The sequence below is a fragment of the Notechis scutatus genome, chromosome 4 (genome assembly GCF_049901735.1).
Source record: "Notechis scutatus isolate UNSWTSFEM ecotype Mainland chromosome 4, rNotScu1.2, whole genome shotgun sequence".
Taxonomy (NCBI): Eukaryota; Metazoa; Chordata; class Lepidosauria; order Squamata; family Elapidae; genus Notechis; species Notechis scutatus.
In genome coordinates, this window is record NC_142012.1 from 91,412,309 (window position 1) to 91,435,091 (window position 22,783).

General features: G+C 40.2%; 1 protein-coding gene across 4 annotated transcripts in view; it reads right to left on the minus strand.

Annotated features, from left to right (window-relative positions):
* PALD1 (phosphatase domain containing paladin 1) overlaps positions 1-22,783 on the minus strand; it is a 131,371-nt gene that overhangs the window by 101,559 nt on the left and 7,029 nt on the right. Inside the window, exon 1 of one of the 4 annotated variants that reach the window (XM_087964095.1) lies at positions 12,548-13,072. The exons of the other annotated variants lie outside the window; for them this stretch is intronic. The gene's annotated coding sequence lies outside the window, so the exon portion shown is untranslated. Of the gene's footprint in view, positions 1-12,547; positions 13,073-22,783 lie in introns of those variants that run through there. 4 annotated transcript variants of the gene reach the window in all.

Sequence of the window (22,783 nt, forward strand, 5' to 3'; positions counted from 1 at the left end):
CCTAGGGTACCTCCTAGACAAACATGGCATCCACCCCACAGAAAAGAAACTGAGAGCCATAAGGGAAGCGCCACGACCCAAAAGCAAAACGGAACTGCAGGCTTTCTTGGGACTGTTAAACTTTTACAATGTCTTCCTACCCCAAAAGGCGACCGTGGCGGAACCGTTGCATAGGCTGTTAGATAAAACAGCCACCTGGACCTGGGGAGCACGGGAGGAGAGCGCTTTCAACAACACAAAGAAACTGCTAACATCTGACGCGGTACTAATCCAGTACAGCGAGACTCTGCCATTAACGGTAACGTGCGATGCATCGCCTTTTGGAATCGGCGCCATCCTCAGCCACCAGCCTGGGTAGACCGGGAGGGAGCTACCAAGAAAGGCCCAGCCCAACCTTCCAGGCGGTTCCATCCCTGGGAACCAGAGCAACAGAGAAGGCCTTCGAACCGGTCGACAACCAAACAAGAACTGATCTGCGCAAGTCAACTAGACAGGTACGGAGACCCGCCTACCTGCGCGACTACATCACGACGCACTGACAGACGAAACCAAGAGGGAAGGGGTGTGCTGTATTAGCATACTCCAAACCCTCGAAACCGATTGGTCCCGACGGACAACGACCTGATTGGTCGACACCCCGGCCGTGATTGGAGCGCTAAGAAGCTACCACGATTGGCTGTGCCGATCGCGGGAGATTCAAAGCGCTGCCATTGGCCGTCGAGCCGCGAGCCAGCCCTATATGAAGAGCTGCCGCGGCTTGTATTCTCCAGACTGTTCTTATTGCAAATAAAGAGCTGAAATCACAGAATGGTCTCGCGTCTCACTCGACCCGATCCACCTCAGATCTAACAAGAAAGAAATAGGGAGGGATGGGAGAAAGAAAGAAAGAAAGAAAGAAAGAAAGAAAGAAAGAAAGAAAGAAAGAAAGAAAGAAAGAAAGAAAGAAAGAAAGAAAGAAAGAAAGAAAGAAAGAAAGAAAGAAAGAGGAAAGGGAGGAAGAAAGAAAGAAAAAGGAAGGAAGGAAGGGGGAAGGGAGAAAAGAGGGAGGGAAGGGAGAAGAAAGAAAGAAAGAAAAAAGAAAGAAAAAAGAAAGGGGGGGGGAGAAAGAAAGAGGGAGGGAGGGGAGAAAGAAAGAGGGAGGGAAGGGAGAAAGAAAGAAAGAGAGGGAAGGGAGAAAGAAGGAAGGGAAAGTGAATGAGATTGGATGGAGGGAGGAAGGGAGGGAGGGAAAAAGGAGAGGAAGGAAGGACCACAAACCCTGGCACTAGACGCAGCTTCAGAGGATGCTTTGAAACAGCACAGCAATCCAGGGCTGGAAGGGACCTTGGAGGTCATCTCGTCTAACCCCCTGCTCCGAGCATTGTTAAAGTGAGCTTCTTCTTTTTTTTAATCAACCCAGTCATGTGACCACTTAGCCACGCCCACCCAGCCACATGACCACCCAGCCACGTGACAACCAAGCCATACCCACAGATCTGGTTGTTAAAAAATTTGAATCTCACCCTTGCATTCAACGCTGAATTATTCAGAGAACCTCTAGTTCAGCAAAACATTCTTTGACTGTCTGCACTGAGGAGGACATAAATTCAATTTATTCTGACAAATTTAACTGAAGGAGTTATGTTCCTTATAACTATTACCAGGTCTACAAGGCTGATTTAATTAGGGGGGACGACGACAAAGAGATACAATAACTCACAGTGACCCAGATGGCTTTTAACTCTTATAATATTCCTCCGTCAGAAGAACCCAAGCAATGATTTAGAACTGATGGAATGCTGGCTGAACAAAAGGAGTAAATTATTTTATTTCCTTACATGACTGCTGTAAAAGAAAAGAAAAAAGATTCCAAAAATTAGCATCTGCTGATACTGGTGTTGGAAAACGTCTCCAAGAACCATTCTTTACGAAAGTTATCAGATTCAAACAGCCCATATGCCTCATTTATTAGTAGTTGTTTCTTTAAAAAAAAAAATGAGAATTACGAAAGTTTGAATAGCAAATACAGATAGTCCTCAACTTACGAGCACAACTGAGCCCAACATTTCTGTTGCTAAGTGAAACATTTGTTAAGCGAGGGTTGCCTCATTTTATGACCTTTCTTGCCACAGTTTAATGAACCAGCGCCATTAAGTTAGCAACACAACTTGTCAGAAGGTTGAAAAAGATTATCACATGACCACAGGACACTGCAACCATCATAAATAGAAGTCAGTTGCCAAATCTCTGAATTTTCATCATATGTCCATGGCGATGTGCAACAGTTATACGTTGAAAAATGGGCATACGTCACTTTTTTCAGTGATGTTGTAATTTTGAATGGTCCCTATATGAATTGTTGTAAGTCGAGGACTACCTCTACATGGAATAGGTAAAACCCTGGGTGACTTGATTTAAAGCAAATGGTACACAGTTATTGGATCTAGGGCAGACACACACACAAACAGGATTTGTTCTGACGAAAACTATTCTCATCTAAAGGCTGTATTATTCATGTAGAGATGAATTAAAAGGAGGCATTGGAACATCAAACATTTTTAATCTATGAGGTTTTTATTTACATGGGACAATGTTTCACGCTCCTCAAACTTTCGCTCAGTTGAAAATATAGCTTCCACTAAAACAAAATTACAATCAGCAAAATATGATATACAGTTCTGAAGAACAGCATGGTATATTTTTATCAGGTTTGTTTTTCCAAACTTCCTCCGTTCTTTTTGCTTCTGAGTTGACCACTTAAAATCAGTAAAATGCATCTTTATTTTCCAAATAAAACAATGCAGTAGCTTTTAACAGCAGTCAAGGCTAAAGCAAGGAGACAGCAGAACGGACACAATATACACAGAGAGACAGATAAGTTGGAAGCATAACAATTTGTCCAAGACTCTTTACATTCCTGCTAAGGTTTCGGAGAAACGGGCAGACAGTCCAAAGGAGGATTTGCTGCTATCTGTACTTTCACTCTCTTTTTGCTTTATTTTAATACTTTATTTTTATTCACCCATTTGGCCATCGCATCACAGAGATTTAATCTTTCTTAAGAAGTACGCTTATGGCACTTGCACCAAAGTAGCTGAGTTTTCATTCCAAGCTTAGAACATAAAAATTCTGCCAAGTTGGTCCATTTTCTTCCTAACAATGGCCAGCCAGGTGTTCCTGGAAAGGAAATATAGGAATTCTTTTGTTGGGTGAATAGAATAACTCTGCTGGATCAGATCAAGGGCTAAGGAGAATACTAAAGAGCCTACAGAGAGAGGCACTTAGATGACACAGAAGAAACACAAAGAGAAGAAGAACAAATTTGAAAAGTGGAGTCAACTCTTTAAAATAGTAATTCACAAAAGAAAAAGGAGGCATTGGAACATCAAACACCAAGAGCAGATCAAAGCCCTGTCTAATCTGGAATCAATAAAGATGTCTATGATCCTACAAGAGGGACACAAATCCAGCAGCAACTTTCCACCTACGCTTCTGAATACAGAGTAATAATAAATGATCATCTCACTCTGCATTATCTGCCACAATCCTTTTCTGAAGCGCGGCTGGAGCAATCTAAATTCTCAGTATGAATCCCACCGGATTACTTTGGATTTTTCAACACAAGATGCCTTGAAACATAACAAAAAAAAAGTATGTGCAAGTTTTTTTCTCTGTCATGATTTGATTCCATGGTGCATAGCTTCAATACGTAGGCATGTTGCAGAAATTGAAATTGAAGAGAAATTGAAATTTATATAATGTAGTTAATTTTTGTTAAAAGATTGCATAGTTCAAATTATTAGGTATATATTGACTGGTCACTACAGTTAGTACTCCGCTTACAGTATTCATTTAGCAACTGTTCGAAGTTATAATGGCACTGAAAAACGGACTTGCAACCAGTCCTCACATTATGACTATTGCAGCATGGTCACATGATCAAAATTTGGTTGCTTGGCAACCAGCATATATTTGTGATGGCTGGAGCATAACAGGGGTCATGCAATTGCCATTGGTGTCCTTCCCAACTGGCTTCTAACAAGCAAGGTCAATTGGATGAGCTGGAATCACTTAATGATCACTTGATTCACTTAACAACTGCAGTAATTTACTTAACGACCATGGCAAATAAGGATGGAAAATTGGGCATGACTCCCTTAACAACTGCCCTGCTTAGCAATGGAAATTCTGCTCCCAACTGTAGCCGTAAGTTTAGGAGTAACTAACTGTATAGATCTAAATAAACATTTATGGACCAAAAATCCTGTTAATATCCTTTGCACTAAGCTTGTATAGGAATACACAGCACTGTTTACACTTGTTGTAGAATAGAATAGAATTCTTTATTGGCCAAGTGTGATTGGACACACAAGAAATTTGTCTTGGTGCAGATGCTCTCAGTATACATAAAAGAAAGGATACATTCGTCAAGAGTCAAAATCATAAGGTACAACACTTAATAATAAGTCATAGGGTACAATAAGCAATCAAATTATACTAGGAAACAGTCAATATAAATCATCAGGATACAAGTGACAAAATTACAGTCATACAGTCACAAGTGGGAGGAGATGGGCGATAAGGAGTGATGAGAAATTGACAGTAATAGTAGTGCACACTTTGTAAATAGTTAAACAGTGTTAAGGGAATTATTTGTTAGCAGAGTGATGGCATTTGGGGAAAAACTGTCCTTGTGTCTAGTTGTTCTGGTATGCAGTGCTCTATAGCGTCGTTTGGTGGGTAGGAGTTGAAACAGTTTATGTCCGGGATGTGAGGGGTCTAAATATTTTCACAGCCCTCTTTTTGACTCGTGCAATATACAGGTCCTCAATGGAAGGCAGGTTGGCAGTAATTGTTTTTTTCTGCAGTCCTAATTCTCCTCTGAAGTCTGTGTCTGTCTTGTTGGGTTGCAGAGCCAAACCAGATACAGAGTGTGTCCATGTCTGATTTGTTCTTATCCAGTGGCATGCATTGATTTCTTCCTATCTCACAAGATCATTCTGCAGAAAGTTGGAGAAGAAAATGCCATGCACACCTATGTACATGTCCTTGAGTTTGGAAGAAAAAGTGAGATAGGAGAACTGCACCTGAATTTATCCAAAATACGGGAACAGATGTATTGCTTTCCTTAATTTCCCAGGCAAATAAAGGGCAGGACCTTTCCTGATTTGAAAGTGATGAAGCACACTTCATCTGCAATGCAAAACAACAACAACTTAGGACAGCAAAAATCTGGGAGGGAAATGAAACTTGCGCTTCCATTCTCCACCTGGTAAGAAACGCAAAGGGAAACAAAACAGACAGATTTGATAGTCCATGCTGTTGTGCCACATTTTGCAAGGACTTAAGCTGTGAATGAATGTTTTCAAGGCACATATGAGGTTTTGAAGAGGACAACGCAGAACTTCCTGGCAACTTGGGTCTAATGGTTAGACCTCTTCCAATGGATTATGTGCCTCCAGCTCGTTTTCAACTTCTTGCATTTCCTACACACATTTTCTTTAGGACAATCCATCTCCAATCTGGTCTCCCAATGGTGCACTCCTTGCCATTGTAACTTAGTCCGTCCACTTTGCTGCAGGTTGACCTCTTTCCTTCCACTTTCCCAGCACTAGAGACTTCTTAAGAGAGCTGAGTCATCATGTGTGTCTGGAGTAGGTCATTTGTACCCCGAGTGAAAACACCAGGTTGATTTGTCTGATGATCCATTGTTGTTGTGGTTGTATTGTTGGTTGTCTATGGCGGGGGTCACCAACCTTTTGGATCTCAGGGACCACCAAACTCATAATTTTAAATCCTGAGGACCACTAATATGAATTTTGACTGACGGTGGCTTGCTGACGTTGGTGGGAAAGTCGGCCCCATATTTCAGAGCTGCAGTAGTAGTCACAGGACTGGTCCCTTGGTTATCCTGGAGCAGCTGCTCCTCCATCCGGGTGCACCATGGACTGGAGAAGCTGCTCCTGGATGACCAAAGGGCCAGTCCTGTGACTACTACTGCAGCTCTGAAATATGGGACCGACTTTCCCACCAACATCAGCAAGCCACCCCGGGGCGAATTCCCCTCCCCCGCTGTTGGTTTTACCTTCCAGTTCCAGCTCTCATTGCTCTACTCAAGGTAAGGTTTGCACCCGGCCGAAGGGTGGGAGCCAGCGGGTAGGCGGGCCATGTGGGCGGTGCAGTCTTTTGTTCCCACGCAGTCTGGATTAATTGTTTTTTGGGGGGGACATTTCTCTGTGAACCATCAAAATTTTCTCGCAGACCACCAGTGGTTCCCGGCCCACAACCACTGGTCTATGGTATTCTCAGCAGCGTTCTCCATCACCAAGGTTCAGTAGCATCAATACTCTTCCTATCCTGCTACTTCAAAGCCCCAACTTTTGCTTCCATAGAGTGTCACTGGCTTGCTTGATTCTGACCTTTATAAGTATGGACACATCACAGTAGTTTGGTATCTTGCCAAGGCCTTCATAGCTGCTCTAACAAGTGCTACTCTGAGACGTATTTCTTGGCTGCTTGTTCCTTTACACTTGTTGATCCTAAAAGGAAAAAGCTATCTACCATCTTGATATCTTCACTGAAAGATAAACCTCTCCCATTGCTTCTTGAATGATCCCCAACAATCCAGAATCTATAAGGGAGCAATTGGCAACAGCTTTGAGGTTAAAACTGCTCCTCTCACTGTGTATTGTGTTGTGTTGTGCACATTACATAAAGTAATACAGTTTGTTTAATCAAGGCCCAGTGAATTCACCCCACCTTGCTGGATTCATCACACAACAAGCTAAGCCAAAATCAAGCAAACTATACACAACTCAGGGTGATGTGTGAATGCAGCTTGTAAACATGCTAAGGAAGAAAATCTACCCCTGAACTGCCCATTCTCACCACAGCAGGAAAAGGAGGATCAGTCAATTTCTCCCCCTTAAAACCAACCCCAGGAATGCACTGAGATCCTTTTCAAAGCCTTTTTGAAAACACATCACGTCCTGTGGCTCAGTGCTAGCACGATCAATTACAGAAGCTTCAGGATACAGGGTGGACTTTGATGTATTCTTAATTTTTTTAAATAGTTTCTCTTCTAGCATACACCAATTACCGTATACATATACTAAACCCCTGAGGTTTGCATTCAGTGTAAAAAACACAGCAGAACTATGGAAGGTCTGAAGGCCACCACACCTCCTTCTGTTATTGAGAACATCCTCACCATCATTTTCTAAAAAGTACAAGTTGCCATAATAGGGAATTTATGAAGGTCAGGGATTGAATTGCTGGGTTTTTGGTGTTCTTTCTACAATTTGTGGAGGGGAGAATTGAGCAAGAAAAAATATATATTATCTGGATAGTCAGCAATAGTGTCTACAATAGGTATTTGCATTAATCTCGATACAGAAATATAATGATAGATGATTGATGTTGATAGAAGATAGATAACAGAAGATAGATGACAGATGACGGATGGATGGATAGATAGGATAGATAGATAGATAGATAGATAGATAGATAGATAGATAGATAGATAGATAGATACCAAGGGTCTTCAAACATGGCAAGTTTAAGATTTGTGGACTTCAACGCCCAGAATTCCTAAGCTAACATGACTGGAGGAGGAATTCTGGAATTGAAGTCCACAAATCTTAAAGCTGTCAAGTTTGAAGGCCCCTGATATAGACAGACAGAGAGACAGATGTTTTATTAGTTCAATCGACCATATCAATTCTATAAAAGTAATACAAAAATAAAAAAAATAGAAAGAAAACAATCGCTCATGTTTATAATAAAATGTCTTTGTGACCTCTTAAGTAAGATCAAGGGTAGTATAATTATAGGACACCAAAACACACTCAATGAATAACATAAGCCAGGCCTCAACCTCATCATCTGTGGCTAATCTCAAGGCTCAACTTGTCAACGTGTAAACCAACCCTCTCTACACTGGGCGATACCAGATGGGCTGACTTGAATTCACACAGTGGCCAAACACAAAGAAAGGCCTGAAATTCCCATCACCCAGTCTGCCGAGTTGGTCTTCCATGTCCCCAGATGTATCTGTGAGCTGAGGAAGTCTTGAGGTTGATTACAAATGTGCAGTTGTTACCCATTTGTTAAAGGCTTTCCAGATGTCAAACCAGCCCGTGATGATAAAGCCGGATTTAGTCAATGACACGAGGATTGGATATCACACCATGACTGCTGGATTGTCAAGAAGAAGCCAATCGAGAAGAATCCAATCCATTTCACATATTTTTCACATTTGAGTCGGTGCGCTCAAATTAATCTCAGCATTTCAGCAATATACCTCCCCCCAACTCCCGATGGTTTACCCGCACTTGCTGCTTAAACAAGAGCTCCTATTGTAATAAAACTTGAGCATTCATGGCCTAATGCCAACTTCATTATACCCATGAAGCAGACATTATCATTCCCTGGGAAGACACATTGTAAGCTCATGGATAGAGATAGCAGAAGATGACACTTACACAAGTCCTTCCCCATCATTTTCTCATCTTCCTCTTCACCAAGCCTTTTATCCCTTATTACTCAAATATTATATACAGTACATCATATTCAGAAATGGGGAGGTTTGAGAGCTGGGATGGTGGTTTATATTTTAGAGGAAAGAGTGCAGATTCAAGAAGATCTAAGGATGATCATAAGATGAAATGAACAGGATGCGATTAAATGGATTGAAATGTAACATTTTATATCTGGGAAGGGAAAATGAAGACCCAAGCATGGGGAGACATGGCTTAGCAGTAGTACTTGTCCGTGGGATCAGGATGTCCTTGTCAAACACATTTACCATCAGTACAATGCAGGTGCATTAACAGAAATGCAGAGTCTAGATCAGTATTTCTCACCTTCGTCCATGTTAAGATGGTGGATGTCAAATCCCTGAATTCCCCAACTGTATAACTGGCTGATGAATTCTGGGAGTTGAAGGCCACTCATCTTAACATTGCCAAGGTTGAGACACATCATGAAGAAGGGACTGTCCACTCTATTCTGTCCTGGTAGGCCCAATTTGGAATACGGCATGTCCAGTTCTGGGCATCATCATACCAAAAGGGTAGTTTCAGGCCTAAGCCCAGAGACAAGACAAATCAAGATCGAATTGCATTCAATTTTTTTATTTGCTTAGATCCAATGGACAGAATCTTGCCAAACTAAAGCCATAACATCAGTGGTGGGATTCAAATTTTTTTACTACCAGTTCTGTGGACGTGGCTTGGTGGGCGTGGCTTGGTGGGCATGGCCAGGGAAGGAGACTGTAAAATCTCCATTCTTACCCTACTCCAGGGGGAAGATTACTGCAAAATCCCCATTCCCTCCCTACCCCACTAACCTGCTTTCCAGCTCTGTTCTCCTGTGCAGGGCAACAAAAGAAGACCCAGCCAATCAGCTGGGACTTGGGAGGCAGAGAATAGATGGGGGCACAGCCAGTCAGAGGTGGCATTTGCCGGTTCTCCGGACTACTCAAAATTTCCGCTACTGGTTCTCCAGAACTGGTCAGAACCTGCTGAATACCACCTCTGCATAATATTCTAACTCTCTAGATATATCCTGAGATATTCTTGGTTGTAGTTTCCCTGAACCTCTTTCCCCTTCTCGCATACAGCTTGGAACTGTGCAGTTAGAATAATAGAAGAACAGAGTTGGAAGGGACCTTGTAGGTCATCCAGTCCAACCCCCTGCTCAAGCAGGAGACCTTAATTTGCTTAATCTGGGCCTCTCTCTGGGAAACTGTATTGCCAAAATATTCCCTCTCTACTCCTGCAGGTACACATTCCATCACAGACCGTGGTAATTGGAGTGATGCAGAGGGTTATCAAGATGGAAATGAATCCCTAGGAAACAGTTAAAGCAACTGAGTAAGTTTAGCCTTCAGAAAAGAAAACTGAAGGAAGATGTGATGGCAGTCTTCAGCTATGTGAAGGGCTGCCAAACAGAAGAGGAAGTGAACATATTCTCTATTGCCCTAGAAAACCAGGACCAGAGCAACACCTTAAAACTCATAATAAGTAGATCCATGCTAGATGTCAGAAAGAATTTCCTAATTACATAAGCTTGCAGGAGCAGCCTTCCCTGGTGACCAGACAGGAAATACAACTAGATGAACTAATTCTACTTTATTGTACGGTTACTTGAACAGAATCTTGAAGTCTGATAGGACAGATCTTTGCCTGTCTCTTTTGCATCCTGAGAAATTAAGTAGGTTTCTTTTCTGGATCTCTTCCCATTCATCACACAGTTGCAGGCTATGCCTTATCTTATCTGATCATTCTCCAAGTACGACCTCTTCCTCCCCCACGTTTCCCAAGATCATTAGCCCATACCATTATAGGCGGGCATACAGTATGGAGTGGCAAACTCTTCTTTACAGAGACATTCTGAGATTGAATGGTTACCTGTCGGAAATGCTCTAGCACAGTGGTAGTCAACCTGGTCCCTACCGCCCACTAGTGGGCGTTCCAGCTTTCATGGTGGGCGGTAGGTGTTTGTCCCCTACTTTATAAATCACCATAACTGTGGAACTGGTGGGCGGTTAGAGAAAACTTTACTATTAACAGAGATACAAAAGTGGGCGGTAGGTATAAAAAGGTTGACTACCCTGCCTAGCAGAAACTATGCTGAGTAGGGACTTGGACTAGATCAGAGGTCCCCAACCACTGGGCCGCAGCCCAGTACCGGACTGTGGCCCAATCAGAACTGGGCCACACAAGTGGTAGGCAAGCAAGCGCATGCGCAACTCTACTGGCATGAGCAACAGGCACTCACACCTGCCACTCGCACACAACAATCCCCTCTCTGTCAGGCTACCGAGCCGAAAAAGTTGGGGACCGCTGGACTAGATGACTTTTAACGTCATTTCTAATCCCACTATTCTGTGTTCTCCATTCTCAGCATCATGAAATCCAAGGGTCCATTACTTGGGCCTGCCTATCAGGGAAATAAAACTGCATGCTGGGTGGGAGTAAGGAGATCAAAGCTACCTATGGCAGGTTGTAGTCAGGCCAGAGGTGGTCTTCAGCACAGGTTCTGACCAGTTCTGGAGAACCAGTAGCGGAAATTTTGAGTAGTTCGGAGAACCGGAAAATACCTCCTCTGACTGGAGATTTTACAGTATCCTTCCCCTGTCACGGCCACCAAGCCACGCCCACAGAACTGGTAGTAAAAAAAAGTTTGAATCCCACCACTGAGTCAGGTCATTCAAGCCCACCCACCTAACCCCACACCCACTCCGCCAAATATTCCTTTTATCTCCCAAAGAAAGGAGGCAAACCATTTTAAGCGATGCAAGCATTTGTAGAAATACGACCATTTTATTCCACTGACAACATAGGCTCTAGCCTACCCAAAGTCATGGCATAATATGCTGCTTTGCTAAAACAGAGGAACCCACCCTTCTCCTCTGCTAAACACAGGTCAATATAAAACCCTGTGGGCATACTCCTTGCGGTCTCTTCCCAAGCCACGCAAGAACAGGCTCCTCACTTCATCCACTGGGGTTTACTCCCAAGGGGGGAGGAAATTCTCTGGGGATTCCAGCCAAAACAACATTTCTTAAAATATTTCTCAAAATGTCACAGAAGGCATTTTTCTCTCCACCCTTATCACCACAAAGGCAACCCAGTTTTCCTTTGTGGCTTTTTTAAAAAAAACTTTTATACTTTGCTACCAGACTGTATGATGTTTTGATAACTAGTTTAGAACGCTCTTCAGAAGGCACAAAATGCTTGCCAGAGGAAGCTGGGAATTTTCCTAATCTGGCAAGAGAAGAAAAAAAAATGTTTTTAAAGGCACAAATCAAATCCATTTGGAAATGCATGGTCCTGGGATCAGGATTCATTTCCAAATCAACATCATTAAATTCTGGGTGCAAATCTACTGTATTGAGTCAGCATGGATAACATAAATCGTCTCTTTGGCAATTTTTCTACTACCTTAAATTCTAAGCTGCAATAATCAAAATAAACTACATTCTGACTGAGAAACTCTGTTCTATCTAAAAATACATCATGACCCTTCGGCCACAATAGATACAATGGTCTCTTTAAGGCGCGGAGCAAATTCTGTATGTAAACATGCTTTCTTTTAACTTTCCAAACTATACCAATGTTTCAGTGACATCTCATGATCTGCCAGAATGTGAAGAATTACGGCAACAATTACATACTCCTGCAACATATGCTTGAGACTGCAACTATTTTGCACCCATGTAGTTATCCTACGGCTGTAAAATGCAGAAGAGATTAGATTCTCAGCATTAAGAGAACAAACAACAACTGATATTGTCAAAGAAATTTTTCAAAATTCTATGAGGGGAAACAAGAATTTACAGTGCTGGACATCTTGATGTTCATAACCTGCTAGAAACATCTCCCAGCCCCAAAACAACTTTCGAAGGCAGCCAGAGAAACCTGCATCAAGAAACCTCTATTTTCCAATCCCACCAGAATCAGTATGTCTTTTTTTTTTTAAGATTCCAGGATTAAGGAAGCAGCATTTTATAATGGAAGACAACAGCAGAGGGGGGGAAAAAGCACAAGTCCACATAATGTACCTGATTTTTAGCTGCCAGGGAGATCATTCAATTTCCTCTCTTCGGAATGAGGAATTTAAAAAAGGAAAACAAACCAGCGGACTCAAAAGTAAAGCCACCCAATCTTTCCAGAGGGACTTTGAAGAGATCCTTCTGTTCTTTCTCCGGATTCTCAAGAGATTCCTTCAAAGTTGGCCATGGCTGATCCTCTCTGGTGCTGAAGCAGTTAAACCCATCCTCAGGGACTGGGGGAGGAATGCAAGCCACTGATGAAGCAGAGACTGTAGCACTTTGTTTCCAAGAGATCAAATCCTAGCCAATGCCAATTAAAACAGGACTCAACGGAGAGCGGAGAACGACAGGAGCTGCTCCTCGACTGTCTGTGGGCTGGAGCATGTGAGAGACAGCTCAACTCGGGGACTTTTCTGCCAATGAAAAGCAGGAGGTTCCTGGCAACAAAAGCCACAGGCGCTCAGCCGCCAAGTGAGGGGGACTTCGAAGGCAGGATCTTCATGTGTCAGGAAGGAGAAAGAAAGCTGCTAGTGCCGCATCACTCAAGCTTGGCGAGTTGAAGACGGGAGGACTTCAACTCCCAGAATTCCCCAGCCAGGCTGGGATTCGAAGTCCATCTGTCAACCTGCCAGGGCCGAGAAAAACACGACTGTAGAGCAGCGAGAATACACTACTTGCAAAAAAATGGAAGGATGCTTTGATTCCCACCACAGACGAATGGCTGTAAAAAATGGACGGAGTTTATTTATTTATTTATTTATTTATTTGATTTGCCAATTGTTTACAAGATAATAAGTATAAATGTATACATAGTTGTGAATACATGAAATGGTTACATATAAGAAAAATAAAGAATAGGAGAAACAATAGGACAGGGACGGTAGGCACGTTGGTGCGCTTATGCACGCCCCCTACAGACCTCTTAGGAAAGGGGTGAGGTCAATAGTAGACAGTCTAAGGTTAAAATTTTTGGGGTTTGGGGAAGAAACTACAGAGTCGGGTAGAGTATTCCAGACATTGACCACTCTATTGCTGAAGTCGTATTTCCTGCAATCAAGTTTGGTGCGGTTTACTTTGAGTTTGTATCTATTGTGTGCTCTTGTGTTGTTATGGTTGAAGCTGAAGTATTCATTGACAGGTAGGACATTGCAATGTATGATTTTGTATACCATGCTTAAGTCAGACCGAAGACGGCGTAATTCAAGGTTTTCTAGTTCTAGAATTTCAAGTCTGGTGGCATAAGGTATTCTACAGCGAGGAGAGGAGTGGAGAACTCTTCTTGTGAAATATTTCTGGACTTTCTCAATTGTGCTAATATCAGATACGTAGTGTGGATTCCAGACTGATGAACTGTATTCGAGTATTGGTCTAGCAAATGTTTTGTATGCGCTGGTTAGTAGTGTGATATTACCAGAGAAAAAGCTACGTAGGATTAGGTTAACAACTCTTAATGCCTTTTTGGCTATGTAGTTGCAGTGTGCTCTAGCACTTAGATCATTAGAGGTGAGTATTCCAAGGTCCTTTACAGAGCTTGGGTCATCAACAAGATCTTGACTATTCAGCTTGTATTTTATTTTCTGATTTTTTTGCCAATATGTAAGACAGAGCATTTATTTGTTGAGATTTGAAGTTGCCATTTGTTTGACCATTCGGATACATAGTCAAGATCTTTTTGTAGGGTAGCAGTATTGTCTGTAGTATTGAACAGCTTTACATCATCAGCGAAGAGAACGCAATTGCTCTTAATATGATCACAGAGGTCGTTTATGTAGAGTATGAAGAGAGTTGGTCCTAGAACACTGCCTTGGGGAACACCACTATTGACAGGTACTGGATTTGATAGGACGCTCCCGATTTTGACCATTTGTTGTCTGTTTGACAGGAATGCTTCTATCCAGTTATTCAGTTGTCCAGAGATACCATAGGATTTTATTTTTAGGAGTAGTTTGTCGTGTACCACTGAATCAAAGGCTTTACAGAAGTCTATGTAGATTGCGTCTATTGTTTTGCCCTGGTCGAGTTGTGTCGTCCATATGTTTTTGCAGTGTAAGAGTTGCAGATTACAGGATAGTTTTTTCCTGAAACCAAATTGTTTATTGGAGAGTAGGTTATTTGTCTCTAAGTGAAGGATGATGGATTGGTTAATAATTGATTCCATGTTAGTTAGCAGAGTTGGCTCAATTGCCAAGCTCTGATTAAAGGAAAGAACACCATAAATTTTGTTTCTGTTGGGAAACCGCTTTTGGACTTTGTGGCTTGAGGTGGGGGGTGGGAATGAAACTTTGATTTTGGGTGTTGCTTGATTAGATAGGTTTGTTGTTATAGAAATGGCAAGTATATATTATTGTATAAAAGTAAAAAGTCAAGGTTTTGTGTTATTACCTTATTCTATTGCTCCAGAAGAAATCAGAAGTCAACGCTTTTTGCTTTTCCCCCTTTTCCCCCTTTACTCTACACTTTTTACACTTCTTTCCTCTTTTCCTCCCCCCTTTCCCATTATCTTTATTTTCCTTTGTATTTCTGTATTTTATATTTTGATAAACGAATAAAAAAAATATTTAATTTTAAAAGAGAAGCACGGCTCTCTCTAGCGTCTAGTAAGTATCTGCAAGAACCTTCAGGAAACTAGGTTACCGCAGCAATAGCAAATAGTTCCTAAATAGTTCCTTTCTACCATCATCCACTTCTTACCTTTCTCCCAAAAGAGAGGGGGGGGGGTATCAGCCTTTCCCAAAGTTGGAGGAAAGGAGAGAGAAGCTGTTGAAAATGAATCCCCTTGGGACTTCTCAAATAAAATCCTAAAATCCCTGCGCCAAGCAAACATATTCATAAGCAATATTTAATAGAAGGGTTAATAATTACTGCAGATAGTCTTCAATTTGTATCAGTTTGTTTAGTGACTGCATGAAGTTAAAACAGCACTGAACAAAGTGACTTGACCATTTTTTTACTTTTGACCACTGCAGCATCCCCATCGTCACATGATCAAAATTCAGACGCTTAGCAATTGACTCACATTTATGACGGTTGAAATATCCTGGGGTCAGGTAATCCCCTCTTGCAAACTTCTGATAAGCAGAGTCGATGGGGAAGCCAGATTGTCTTAATAAGCATTTTACTAACTAAGCAGCTGCAGTGGTTCACTTATCAACTGGGGCAAGAAAGTTCGTAAAATGCAACAAAACTCATGTAACAACTGTCTCGCTTAGCAACAGAAAATTGGACCTCAATTCTGGTTGTTAAGTCAAGGACCACCTGCATTAACAATATTAATACTTGAAATTAACACTTAATTTCAAATGCAACACTGCATGTTGCTTGTCTGGGTTGTATGTGAATTGCTTTGATGTTTAATTCATGCACACGCATCAGAAGGAATCAAAGTCTATCCAACTCTACTTGCTTGCGCTCTTTGGGAAACATCCTTCCCAGCATCTTCCCAAATCTTCTTCATATTTCCCCGCTGCTGAAATTATACTGTTGACTCACAAAGGGTGCTTTCTCCCCACTCACCCCCACCAAACACACACACAGACATAATTGTACTGCAGCACAAACCACTTTGCTTCTTTTAAGTTTTAAGCTCCTCCGCTAGATAATGGCAACTTGTAAACCAACTCCAGACGAAAGGAAGAAAGATAAGCCATTTGGAATCATCGTGACTGAAGGGGGCACAGAAACATAAATAAATCAAAGGCCACACAAAAGAACCAGATTTACTGAGGATGATTCATTGAGGCGATTCCCACAGCAAAACTTTCCTAATCCTGCTGGGATAGCTATCGGAATGTTGACTGAGCTACTTCCCAAAAAAAAAACCAAAGACAAAAGTTGGGCAGATGAGTAATTTCCTTCATTTCCTCCTTCCAAGGTGCTGCAACACACATTGCAAAATGTATCTCTCCACAACTCTGACACCTGCATTGGCACCCCAGATACCGGTGGTGACCTTGAGGGTGGAGATAAACCCCCAAGAGGCCTCAAGGGCTCTCAGGGAGAGTGCTAACAAGCAGACGATTGCAAAGAAATATGATCCTCCTAACTCCCTCTCCATCCTGTCAGAATTAATCCTTCCATCTCTCCTCCCACCATCCCACCAGAATCGATGATGCTTCCTAGATGAGAAGTGAAACGACTTCTTCCTCAGGAAAAAAAAAAACACACACACACAGCCCAGTTGCCTTCTGAAAAAAGCACTTTTGAGGCATCTCTCCACAGTTACTATAACCCTTTCTCATTACATTCCTGGAACCTGCCATCCATTTTTTCACTCTTTGCCTATCAAATGCCTCTTCATGAAATTCTGGGCTGCCTCCAAGGACTGGAATGACATATTGAAAGAAGAAAAGCAAACAATGACACTCTTGCTAAAAGCATAATGGCGGATGATTCATAATCCCTCATGAATTTCAGGCAGAGTTTCTTCTACTATATACCATGCTCAGGAGGCGCTAAGCCTTGGTTTTACACACACCCCAGGAAGCCCGATTACCCTGCATTAAAAAGAAATAAAAATGCTGTGTCTTGGTCCAGGAAAAATAGCAGGAACACCCACATTTTAACCAGATTTCTCCTTCCTCTTTGGAAGTTTTCTTTTTTTTTTTAAAACAAGTTTTATTAAAAGTTTCAACAACAAACAAATCATTACATATTAAATCTTTCCCTGTCTTTCTACAATAATTTCCCCAATATTCTCATAAAACACAAACAAACACAAACAAACATAAAAAAATCTTTTAGTAAAGTACCTTGGCCCCAGTTACCTCTCTTTGCATGGGCTAAAATAATAGCGCATATCACTCTTCACAATTCTATCTTATTTAATCCATCTTAATTAAATCATTAAATTTGTATCTTTTGCCCATTCATTATCCCTCTATCTCTTCTTATAATAAAAAGAATTTCTCCTGAAATCACTAATCAGAGTATGATGCCTTTCTATCCTCCCCCTGTCTTTGGAAGTTTTCTTGATGGTCAGTACATTCGAGCTGAGGAACCCTCTGGGAAAATGCCAACCACAGAGACTGAAACACGTTCTTTAAATACGATATTTCTTCCGCAAACACCACTGGCTTGTGCTTCAGCCACCAAGCAGAAGCCAAATATTTACAAGATATCATCAAGCTGAAAGAAAACAGTTGGGAATAGATCCAAGGCAATAAATATCAGGAGGAATACAAATGGAACCCAAACAGTGCCCGAAAATGGTAAGGAGGGAAAGGCTTAAAAAAGTCTGCTATTCTGCATGAAGGCTGTGCACCTTTCAAAGATTATTCAAAGTTATGCTTTGGATTTCGCAGAAGCATATATTACTCTGCTCTTTATCAAAGCAGCTGTTTCTTTTAGGCTTGCTAGAGAGAAGCCACCGCTTTAAATGTATGATTCTTAAATAAACTTTATTTTAAATTTAATTTTTTTTTTAAAAAAAAAAAGTCACTTTCACGCCATAAAGCAATGAATGCTAGGGGGAAAAAAAGACATTGCTGCTTTAATTAACAGCAGAAAGATGTGGTGCTTTCAATGGCCTGAAGCATCTCTTGCAAACCATTTTCAAAGCACAGCCAGCCCTATTATAAAGGTTGGATTTTCTTGTAGCCCTTCAAGCTGGTAAGTAAAGTTTTATTTTTGTCAAATCAACAAAGAGGACATCGGAAATGGCCTTGGAGCATAGGAGGAAGAACAAGTCAATGGTCAGATAAGAAAGGATTGAACCCGGATGAAGAAAATAACAGAAAAGTGTTAGACCAGTGATCCCCACCTTTTTAGCCGCGGCCCGGTACCGGGCGCGGGCCGCCCCCTTTTTGAGAAGAAATACCAAAACCGCGCCCCCCGGTGGACTTGTTCAGCGGACCGTCCGTCCACGGACCGCGGTGGGGACCCCTGTCGTTCCTCAGGTCATACAGAAATAAAGAGATGGATATGAGGGTAGGATTAGGGGGAAGCACATTCAGACAAGTAAGATTCTGCTACTCCAGAATAATAGTTTTGATGTCCCAATAAAAGTACTCCCAACCTATATGATACCAGATTCTTAGTTTGTTCTATCGCAGGGGTGTCCAACCTTGGCATTGTCCCAGTCATAGAACATAAAGCCATCACATTACTGAATTTACCTATGGCATAATTTGGACGCTCATATCTATAATTAAAGCTGCATTCACATCCTATGCTAACCTACGTTTACTTTTTTATATTCCAAACCACTTTGAGAAATTTTTAATTAAGGAGTGATATATAAATATCATTAAGATTTGTGGACTTCAACTTTCCCAGCCATCCATGCATACTAGACATACCTGCTCTACCATATAAAGGTTGACACATTTCTTATTATTCAACTGACCTCTGTAATTCAATTTACCACCACAAATGTAGAAGTAATCATTCCAATATTTCCTTTCAGGCAAGGTTTCTATCTTTGGAATATGAAATGTAACCCACTAATTGCTGAAGGTCAGCATGAAGAGAATAAATAGAGTTTGTAAAATGTTAATTCACCATAGACACTTATTTTAGTAGCAATAAAACATTTTTAAAAACAGTGCCTGAGTTATCTTGATTTCTTTTTTCTTCCCTTCTCCTTTTCTTTCTGTATCAGGCAAGGAATCCATGTGGCAAAAAAAATCAAGATGTCAGCCACAACAGTGCAAACCAAGGCATGGCCACACCCTGCAAAGAAGAACCCTGGGTCGTTTTAATTTAGTTTTTAAAACTAAAGTTGAATGTGGAAGCTGTTTCATTTTTATTATTCTGGAGAGCGTTTTAAATGAAAAAGTTTAATTAACGAAATACACCACAGCTGTAGTAAAGTAAGGGAAGGATATGGCCTTAAGGCTCATCAAATATATTACTTATAAGATTTTTACCAAATGTTTTAAGGCACAAACTTAAGCAAAGGCACCATGCTTTGAAAAATACTAGAAGTTCGAGCGGTGTCTGCTGGTTAAAAGGAAAAAAAAAATCATTTTACTTCCTCTGTCCTCCCGACTTTTTGAACACAGGTTGGTTGCCAGGCAGTTTCCAGGCAACCATGATTTCTTCTCAGATTTTACCACAGTGCTGTTTGTAAAGCTACAGGGTTAAAGTTAGGAACTAGGAAACAGCTCAGCATTATTTTTGTAATGCAAGGAAACCTGCTGACCTAAGGAGGTGGGAAAAAACCGAAGAAATGCAGATGTATTCTGCCAAACTATCTAATGCAGTGTTTCCCCAACCTTAGCAACTTTAAGATATATGGACTTCAACTCCCATGTTGGCTGGGGGAATTCTGGGAGTTGAAGTTCACCAGTCTTAAAACATCCCCTTGTCTAGAGGGAAGCCTAAAAGGAAGAGGGAATTACCAAGAGCAAAAAAAAAAAAAAAGTTTGTAATCTCACAACTTGTAAGAGTAAATAGGCAGAACTAGCCTGTCAAAGCAGCTTCTCTTCTCCAGGCATCAATTTAAAAGTACAGGGCATTTTTGCTCTTTCAACATGATCACAGAATGATTCACTTCATTTAATGCTTGTTCGGGCAGGTATTTTTTGTCTTTAATACTGATTCTTCCTTTTATTCACTAGTGTATTCAGTTACAGTTCTTACTTTCTTTTCTACAGAATATAAAAACCCTTTTAAAAACTTGTGTAATGGTGACCCCATCAGGCAGAACAAGGGATGCCTCCGCAAATATTGAATACATTTACAAACATGTTACTAAGTAGTGATTAATTCAGAAGCAATCAGCAAACTAAGAACTGAAGTCCTCAGATATATGGGAAGAGTTAGACACAAACACTGTTTCCCACAGATTTAACAACTGCTCCCATGATTCAATTGGTAGTATGGATTAAATCACTGGAGTTGTGAGAGTTTTCATACTGTTAAACAGGAAGAGCAACTACCACAGATTATTGCTCTGCCTTCTCAAAAAAGGACAGCTTTTTCCTTTCTAAAAAAGAAAAAAATTAACAAAAACTTTGTTATCACTGATTGTCTCTATATAGGTACTAATTTGAAAGTAGCATCCTTGTTTGGATTCTTGTGCTGTAACTTCAAAACTTCCTTTTAACAAATCAGAATACCTGGACTAACTATTTTTGGTGCCAACTACAGGTAGACCTCAACTTACAACAGTTCATTTAGTGACCATTTGAAGACACAACAGCACTGAGAAAAGTGACATGACCATTGTTTTACACTTACGACCAATGCAAGGTAATCAAAATTCACATATTAGGCAGCTGACTCATATTTATGACAACTGCAGTGTCCTGGGGTCACATGTTCACCTTTTTTTTTTAAATAAAGTTTTATTGAGTTTTAACAAAACAAATAAAACATCTTATTTGAGTACAGCATGGTTCCAGGTTATCACATTTCCATACAGACACAATTTCATATGTATATTCTTCTTATGTATTCAACTTCATATCTTATCACTCTTTTTCCAATTTCTCACTATTTCTCCCTTTACTTCTCTTAGTTTTATAGTTATATCATTTTCTTCTTATTCAATTGTATTTCTTTTGTCTAAATTTCTATACCTTTTTATTCATTATACTTATATTTTCATCTGTCTTGTTTACAATTTCATATATTCTCTTCTAATATTCTTAAAAAGCAAAATTCCCCCTATGATTGCCAACACCTTTAGGTCTTATAATTATTATTATGTGAAATCTCATTAAACATTAAATTTGTGCATTCTAAAATTATAACATTCAAATTTCTAATATCTATTTTATATCATGTAAATCTCATCATTCAGACTCTGTTTGGTACTTCACCTTGAAAATGTAAAAAGAAAAATTCTAAAAAAAAAAATAGGAAAAACAATATATATTTTTAAACATTAGTAAGCAGAATAGTTATTCAAATTCCTTCTAGTACTGGTATGAGCCTTGTAAATCTTTCACATTTCTTTTCAATATTTATCAATCTTTGAGAACAATTGAAATGTTTCACTCCCTTCTTCATTATTACATTAATTGTTAGTAAGCATACCACTGGATAGTCATACAGTTTTATCTTATAAATTATTTACTATTAATAAGCAAAATAATTATTCAAATTCATTCTGTAACTGATATAAATTTCCTTATAGACCTTTCACATTTCTTTTCAATATTTTATCAATCTTTAGAAACAATTATAGCATTTCTCTCCCTTATTATTGCATTAATTATAAATAAACATACCATTACATAACAATACAATTATATCTCATAGGTTATTTACTTATTTCATTTCTAACTCATTACAATATTCTACTGTCACAACACTATCTTTTGTACCTTTGCAGAATCCTCACTTTTAACTTAATTTAGCCATTATCTCTGTGTTTTCTAGCTGAGCAAATACCTTTAATTCTAGTACGTTTACCTTTTTTCTTTATTTCCTGTTTTTGTCCTTCATAAGTTCTTTCCCTTTCTATCTTCCCCACCTTTTTCTCGTCCCCTTTTTTATACCCTTCTCTCTCTAATTTTCCCTTCTGTAGTTTCCTTTTCTGCTTCTCCTTGCTGTAATACTTCTTTTCCAGACTATTTTTCTTTTTGGCTGTTCCCTTTGATCTCAAACTTTTAACTCCTTTCCCCCTTTTTACCACACTTTGTATTATTTGTTCATTGAAAATGGCTTCTTCTTTGTCCCGCCCTTCTTCTTGCTCTTGAAGCTTTTCCTTTTGCTTTTCATAGTTCAGGATCTCCATTTCAAAAAATTCAAATACGAAGCCAAAGGATCTTCCTCCCCTTTCTGCATCTTCTTTCTGTTGTTTAAGACTCATCTTCAATTCCTCCAGGAGTGATGGCATTTTAAACACTTTTGAACAACCACCCGATTGACTTTAAGTAAAAACAGAAACAGAAAAAAAAAAAACCAATGCCAAAAACTTTTTTTTTTAAATCACCAAATGATCCCAGACTGTTCCTTCTTGTTTCTTTCCTTTACTCTTCCTTTCCGTGGGTTACTGTATCTTTTAATAAGATTTCAGTTACAATGTATCCTCGGGAGCCTTTTCAAAGTTTCACTGTTAATCCTCTTTATTTTTCCAGGTAGCGCTCCATTTTTCCATTATTCCAAGTCCCACCCTTTTGCCTCCACTGTTCTCCTTTTTAGGGCTTTAAAATGACAAAAAAAAAAAAATCTTTATTCTCCTTTTGACACTTAGATTTCAGCTCAAAGTTGCCTATCAGTGTCAAAATGAATTAACATAAAAAAATTTCCATACCATTTGTAATTGTCAATATAAAGGTAAAGGGATTTGTAACC